The following is a 7,903-nucleotide window of genomic DNA, read 5'->3' on the forward strand; positions in this document are numbered from 1 at the left end:
GCTACTTGGAAGGCTGAGGTGGAAGGATTGCCTGAACCCAGCAGGTTGAGTCTGCTGTCGTCTTAAGTGTGGTTCTGTATTCCAGCCTAGGTGACAGAGGGAGACTCTGAAAAAAAAAAAAAAAAAAGTGGTAACCAGTAAATGGTTATAACTGGTGACAATTCTAAAAGAGGAGTTGAGTGTGTTTGGAAAATAACAAGACGACTTGCTTGGGGCACGAAATGTAAGAAAAAATAGCTGGAGCTAGAGCCAGAAACCAAGTTTAGAGCCATATGGTGGAAGACTTTGAATGCCTGGACAAGGAATAGGACTGGCTTGAGTAGGTTGTAGGGGACCTGGGTAGCCAAGAGCAGAATCTGAACCAGACAAGTTTTAGGAAAACAAGAATTAGAGAAGGAAAGTCTGGAGGCAAGGAAAAAAGGTAAGAGACCCTCTGAATAGTTCAGACAATAAGGGCCAGGAGATGAAATGAGTGAGGTTATATTGAATTGTGAAATTGCTTCCTTTTTCTATAAACTCTATTGAGTTAAATGCAGCATCTGTTCGTCTGCCTGTGGCACAGTTTTTTACTGGATGAAGAACAGCACTGTATTCACTGGCTGCTGACAATGTCTCTCCTTGTGCTCTGCTATGTTTTAATTATGTTTGACATTCATTGCACACTATTATCCAGTAGCAGCCAATTGAAGAAATGCAGCTTCATTTGAAGTCAAACAAAAGTGGGGACACATGTAATTATACAGTAATATATTGCTTACTTGGAAGCTAGGAGATTTTTAGGTTTAATATACCTGTGGCTTCCTATGTACCACTCCACACTCATGCCTTGTTTTGATTCAATTGTAAGAAGGCTCGGCCCACAATTAATTATAAACATCCACCCTAAACCAGGAACAGTTCAAAAGAACAAAGAATAGAAAAACTACATTAGGAATCAGGAGAAGGTGGTGCCTTTTTATGAGGAAATTTTTGAAACACATACATACAAAAGTGGGAAGACTAGCATAATAAACTCCATGAACCCATTATTCAGTTTCTATAATTATTATCACATGACCCACCTTGTTTCATTTGTAACCACACCTATTTTTTACCCTTGATCCTCAACCTGGATTATTTTAAAGCAAATCCCAGGCATCCTGTTATTTCACTTATAAATACTTCAATATGTATCTGTAAAAGAGCACTTCAAAAAAAGACACATTATCATTATAATACCTAAAATAAAATTAACAACAATTCTTCAATATCATTACACATCTAGTCATTTCTCCAATTGTCTTGAATTTCTATTGAATAGTTGTTTTTCTTGTTATTCAAATGAAGATGCTTTAAGAATCACACATGATATAGGTTGATATACCTCTTAGCTCTCTGTTAATTTGTCGATTCTCTACTATTGCTTTTATACAGGTTTGCTAGCTATTTATTTATTGAAGAACCAAGTCATTTGTCATGTTGAAATTCTCACTTACTGGATTTACTAATTAGTTGTTATGTAGCATGTTATTCTAGTCTCTAGGTTTCCAGTAAACTGATTATACCTAGAGGCTTGATCAGATTTCTTGTCTATTTACTTATTTATTTGCAAGAGAAGCTTGTGAGTGAACCTGAGTCCTGTTGTATTGTATAATGAGGCACTTAATATCTTTTTTTTGATGATGTTAAGAGAGATAAATGGTTTCATGTGCTGCCAGTCTGATCCAACTATTATAAAGTTCACCATTGGTTACCTTGAGGCAATATTTTATAGAAGAAATATAGAGGAAATGCTTAATAAGGTTATTTTTTAAATGTTGCCTATTAGCAATTCATGGATTTAAAAAAATGTGATGTGTTTCAATACATTGACATAGGCTTTTTTAAAAATACACAAATTAAACCATCCTTTACCTTAAGGAAGTCCTTCAAATTGACTTCTTTTTCCCTTTGACTTTCCTCTGATAAGTTTGACAGTTTCCTTGCTTTCTAGCATGATGAGTCATTCAATTTGTTCTCACCTATGTCTGAAATTAGGCATTTCTCCAAGGAGCCCCATTTTCTTTTAAGGGGAAATGGTTTGTAGAAACCACAATCTGAGTAATGAGGTGCTCATTACCACAAAGTTGGTCATTGTTTCTAGGTCTTTCCAACAGATAGAACTAGAAAAATTTCATTGTAGATTGATACAAATATTTCTGATATAAATTTAGAATTTTTATTGAACTTATATAATTTTAGAGTTGAATCTGTTTTCTCACATATTGAACGTTTTTGTCTATAATGACATTAAAGTTACTATTTCTTTGCTTTAACCTAGCAATATAAAATTTCAAAATGATCATGCCAATGCTATTACTAACAATATAAATAGTAAATATAGTTTGATTTATTTACAGTTTTTTAAATCTTTAGGCTATATTCTACTAAGTGTTTATTATTAAATATACATATATATTTATTTGGGGTTTACTCTTCCAATTTAAAAAATTACATGTAATTTTATATTCCTCTTTTCTTACAAAAAGATAACATAGCATACATACTCTTTTGAAGAAGACAGCATTTAGAATGCTATTGAAGAAAGTCCCAAGTCTTGCAGTACTACTCATAAAAATGTTTATGTTATTTTACAAAATACTTCATATTATTTTATCATTTGTTCAATAGTTTGGAATTTTTGACCTTTAACATAAATAAGTGAGGAGAAATCCTTCTGAGCTTGCTGATAATATGTCCCTCAGTTTTAAAAATCAACTTTATCAACAGAATAAAATTAGCTAACTTAATTATAGAGTTCAACATTTTGACAAATATATACACCCATGTTACCACCACAACAATCAAGAAAAAGGATACTTCCATTACCCCCAAAAGCTCCCTTGTACCCATTAACAAGTCCCATAAGTTTTGAGGGTTGATCCCTTTTACTTGCAGTTTTCTGTTTAGAGGAATAAAGTTTTTAGATATAGGCCAACCCATGACCAAATGAACTATCTTCAGGCACAAATTAATTTTTATTTGTGTCTATTTTCTTTTCTGCCAGAATCCATGTCAGAAAGCATTGACTTGAAGTTATCAGTATGAAATTCTGCTTTCTCTATGTGAGCTGAAAGCTGCCATCCATTGTGCTGTTGCTAACGAACCTGAAACTCACATCTCATGGGTTACTCTCACCAGCCAGCCCTGGCTTTTTAAATGTGTATACTTGACATTCATTTAGATAAAAGAACACATTTAAATAGCTATAGCAGCCTGTTTCCCTGAGGGAGTGCTATACATCTGTCCAAAAGATGGGAAATTTCAGTTTTTGAATGATTAGGAAATTTCACTTGTAATCAAAAAGCATAACAGTGAGTTCTATAAACATGACCAAACATATTAGCATACATCATCATGGAATCGTATAAGTTTTAAATTAAAATCTATTTATGAGAAAACAAAGTCAGAGAGGTTAAACGACCCTCACAAAGTCACGCAATTTAAGGTTTTGTTGAAATTAAAACCCTTTCTAGTAGGATAAACTACCCATTTGCCCTAAATCTCAGTCTGTTGATTGTTAATCTCTTGGTCTTTCCATCTTTTTATGCTGCTATTCTGTATTGCTCTAGTCCTTAGGCATGACTTTTCCCAGACAGAGATTACAGAAATCGTATTCACTGTACCATGAGAAAATTCTCATGGCCCACACTTCACAGTATCAATCAGGTATCATTTGCACATCAACCTCATTATACCTATTCTCATATTTGCTTGGTGTAACAAACATCTCAGATAGCATACTGTGCCCGAGGGAGATACAAAGTACACATGGAATGCCTCTGCACCATCTTACTTTTGCTGCTAATCACCATAGAACAGAGGGACCCAGTAGTTACCAATTGGATAGGAAACTGCTGCCTGCTTTACAGTTCCCTTGTGATAGTGTGGAAAGTTTCACAAGACAGTCTGAGCTGTGTTACCATAAACACTTAAGACATTTTTTTTTCCTTATTGCAAAAATAAAGCATACCTATTTGGAAAATAAATAAATAATAAAAATAAACAATAAATAAAATTTAAAAATCACCTCTAATAGTTAAAGCTGATTTCCACTTCTAATGTTTTTCCAAACTTATAAAAGTTTCAAGCTGCTATTACTTTGATTTTATTTATTTATTTATCTATTTATTTATTGAGTCGAAGTCTCACTCTGTTGTACAGGCTAGAGTGCAGTGGCACACTCACGGCCACCACAGCCTCAACCTGCTGGGCTCAGGCAATCCTTCTAAGGAATTGGAACCGCAACCTCAACCTTCTAAGGAATTGGAACCGCAGTTGTGCACCACCATGCCCAGTGATTTTTTTTTTTTTTTTTTGAGATTTTTGTAGATATAAGGTCTTGCCATGTTGTCCAGGCTGGTCTTGAACCCGTGGGCTTAGGCAATCCTCTGGTCTCAGTCTCCCAAAGTGCTGGGATTACAGGTGCGAGCCATCATGCCTGCCTTACTTTGATTTTAATAACACAACTAATACATAAGTATCATCTTCTTCATGTTAGACATAGTAGGGTACAGTAGTTAAGAGCACAGACTCTAAATTATTACCTGGGTAGCATCTGATATCTGCCAACGATTAGTCATGTGACCTTGAGTTAGTTCATCTGCTTGTGACCCAATTTCCTCATCTATAAAGCGGCGATAATTTTTAGCACTGACCTTATAGAGTTGTTGCCAGAATTGAATACATTAATATATATAAAGTATTTACCAAGGAACTTGGCACTTATTATTATTAGAATATCATAACTACTGTAAAATAATGAAATCAATGTAGATTCGCTATATCTCCCACGTGCTTCCTACTTCTCTCCCCAGCTCTAATTTTTTCTGCAGAGAACCTGCATTATGCCTACAACAGAGAATCCAACCATCCCAGTGTTGTGGTCTCTAAGGATACATTTATTGTAGTGGTCTGGCTTCCACTAGATTTAAGGGATTAAGAGAACTAAACACTTCAAGCATCCTGAATAAGCTTTCTGAAAGGAATAATATTTGGGAACAGTCAGGAATTGTTTGGTGTAAGCTAAATGGTCTCCTTTATTGTGGGAAAGTGGTCAATTGTAAAACAACCTAGCTTTCATAGGTTTAAATAAGGGAAGCAAATGGTCTAGGCATTGCTCTGGCCAGTTTTGACTATTGCTGTCAAGGCTGAATATTACAGTTTTTAAACATTTCTACTGTGGCCTGTAAAAGTTTACATTTTACTTGCATAAGCAGGCCTTAGTAGAAGCAATTTCGTCTGAGTTCCAGCTCTATCCTATTTCAGACATTTTTACCTTCTGAAACCCAACCTCAAATATCTCCTGCTTTTGCTTTTCATTTCATATTGGTGTCTTTTGTCATTCTTTCTAATTGCAGAAAAAAATGGATTTCAGGCTAGGTGAAGTGGCTCACACCTATAATCCCAGCACTTTGGGAGGCCAAGGTGGGAGGATTTCTTGAGCCTAGGAGTTCGAGACCATCTTAGGCAATATAGCAAGATCTTGCTCTACCAAAAAAAAAAAAAGTCAAAAAATTAGTCAGGAGTGGTGGCATATGCCTGTAATCCCAACTACTCAAGAGGCTGAAGTGGAAGCATCACCTGAGTCCAGGAAGATGAAGCCATGGTGAACTGTGATCACACCACTGCACTCCAACCTGAGCGACGGAGTAAGACCCTGACTCAAAAAAAAAAAGAATCTTTAATCATGGCTGGAAATATGACTACCGACAGCTCATATGTTTTCATCTTGTGTGTCTCTCCACAATTAGAGAGGGAATACAGCTTTTTACCTAGTTCAAATTCGACCTCCTGAGATAATCAGCGATGGTCAGAGAGGTTGGGGTCCTGTAAAACACAACATCCCCTGCTAGAAGCACATGCTGGAACTGAGAAAAGCATTTCTCATAAGAAGGGAGGCGGAAGTGGGTGGGGCATGCCGCTCTTGTCATGTTGGTAGGAGCTAAGCAGTCCATGGCACCACCATGACCTCTCTTAATTTCCGCCTGCTCTTTGCCTGTACATCACCCCACTTTCATTACTCAGCAGCATGCTGTGGGTGTGACTTTTGCGCTTGTATGCCATTGATGCCATCTGCTCCTGCCTTCTCTCCTTGGATGTCATTATACAGATGGCAAGGGCACAATGGGAAGTGGCACTTAGTTCAATATGGTAGCTCTGGATACATTAGACCTGCCCTGAATCGACGTTGCTGATAACTAATCCCGCTCATGTGTAAGTCTAAGAATGGAATAATTATTACGCTTTGGCTTAGCCTCTGAAATCCTATCATTAATTATTGGAACTACATGCATTCATTCCAAAATATGCATCCATACAACATGGGAGCTAACGTGTAAGATTGTTTTAAATGTAAGCTAGTTGATTTCTAAGAAATGGTGACAACTTGCTGATAATAACCTACTGAGGTTCAGATTTTTCCGATGATATTATAAACAATGGAAAATGTCTTACAAATGTGCTTGTTAATTTGACCATGTAGGTGTCAGAGCAAATCAGTCAACAGCTACAGCTAATGCAGGAAAGAATAAAAATTAATATTCATTAGACTCTTGTTTACACTTCTGTTGTCAAGGTCAATCAGTTAGCTTTAAGCACAACGTTTCACTCTTATTAAAGTCATTAGTACCCTTCAGTATATGGAGAACACTTGGGTTTGTCAAGTGTGTTTGATTTACACATCGCTCACATAGCACAGAGGCCCAGGCTTAGGTTATAATTTGATGAGATTTAGGCATAAATCTCTATTTAGACTAACCAATTGTTTTTATTCACAATGTGATAATAGCTTAAAAACGGAATCCAAATTCATGTGTTTGGTAATATTCTCAATTAGAGAACCTAACAAATATTTAGCCTTTCCATTTTAACACAAGCATTACATAGACCCATAATCAAAGCAGTCACCACCAGATGCTGGTGATGCAAAAAGAATTCTTTGGTATTTGTGTTTGACTTTGTATCAGAAATGATAATTGTTTACAACTTAATTGTGGTTAGAAATGTTTACTAAGGAACAGTGTATGTAGTTAGGATTCCATGTATATAATCTCACCAGAGGATAACTTTTCCTTATTACAAATAAAAGGATAATTTTTCATACCCCTCTAAGTGTGGAGCTATTGATTCGATGAAAATCCCAGCTTTACATTATTCCAATGGACTTCTCAGCAAGTTGCAAGTCTGGGTTTCCTGGGCCAATAGTTTAAACAGGGGAAGCAGGTCTCTGCAATCGCTCTTCCACTACTAATTACTTTTTTGTCCTTTGTCATCCCATGGAGAAATCTGTTGGAAGTAACCTAATGGGGTTTTCTACTTTTTCCAGTGTCTCTTTGATGTTTAGTTCCAGAGACGAGACCTACAATATGTTACTCAGCAAAGGCTAAATGCAGACTCCTAGTTGCTTACAATTCCTTGTAACCTATTTACTACTCACTGATATGAGAATCGGACACCATGGAAAGAGTCCAGTTACTTTTTTGAGCCCCAAATGGAGCTGTATTATATTTACTTTTCTTAGTCCTGTTTCTCAATTGCTTTAGAATGATATGGATGCATATGCCTCTTGGCTGTAGCAAGATAGAATAAACAGTATTACTTCTGTATGCAAATCATGTGCTGAATGAATTTATGATGGTGAATGTCTCAGAAAACAAAGGTTTCTTAAATAATTGTTGGATGAGAACGCAATATTAAGACAACTCAATATTAATTATTAATATTAATTATTCTTAAACGAAAAAGTTATTTATTTATTTTTTTTTATTTTTACTTTTTAAGTTGGAGTCTCACTCTGTCACCCAGACTGGAGTGCAGTGGCCGCTCCCGGCCACCACAGCCTCGACCTGCTGGGCTCCAGCGATCCTTCCGCCTCAGCCTTTCA

This window comes from Carlito syrichta, unplaced genomic scaffold, assembly GCF_000164805.1.
Source record: "Carlito syrichta isolate Samal-C Ts95f unplaced genomic scaffold, Tarsius_syrichta-2.0.1 Scaffold313973, whole genome shotgun sequence".
Taxonomy (NCBI): Eukaryota; Metazoa; Chordata; class Mammalia; order Primates; family Tarsiidae; genus Carlito; species Carlito syrichta.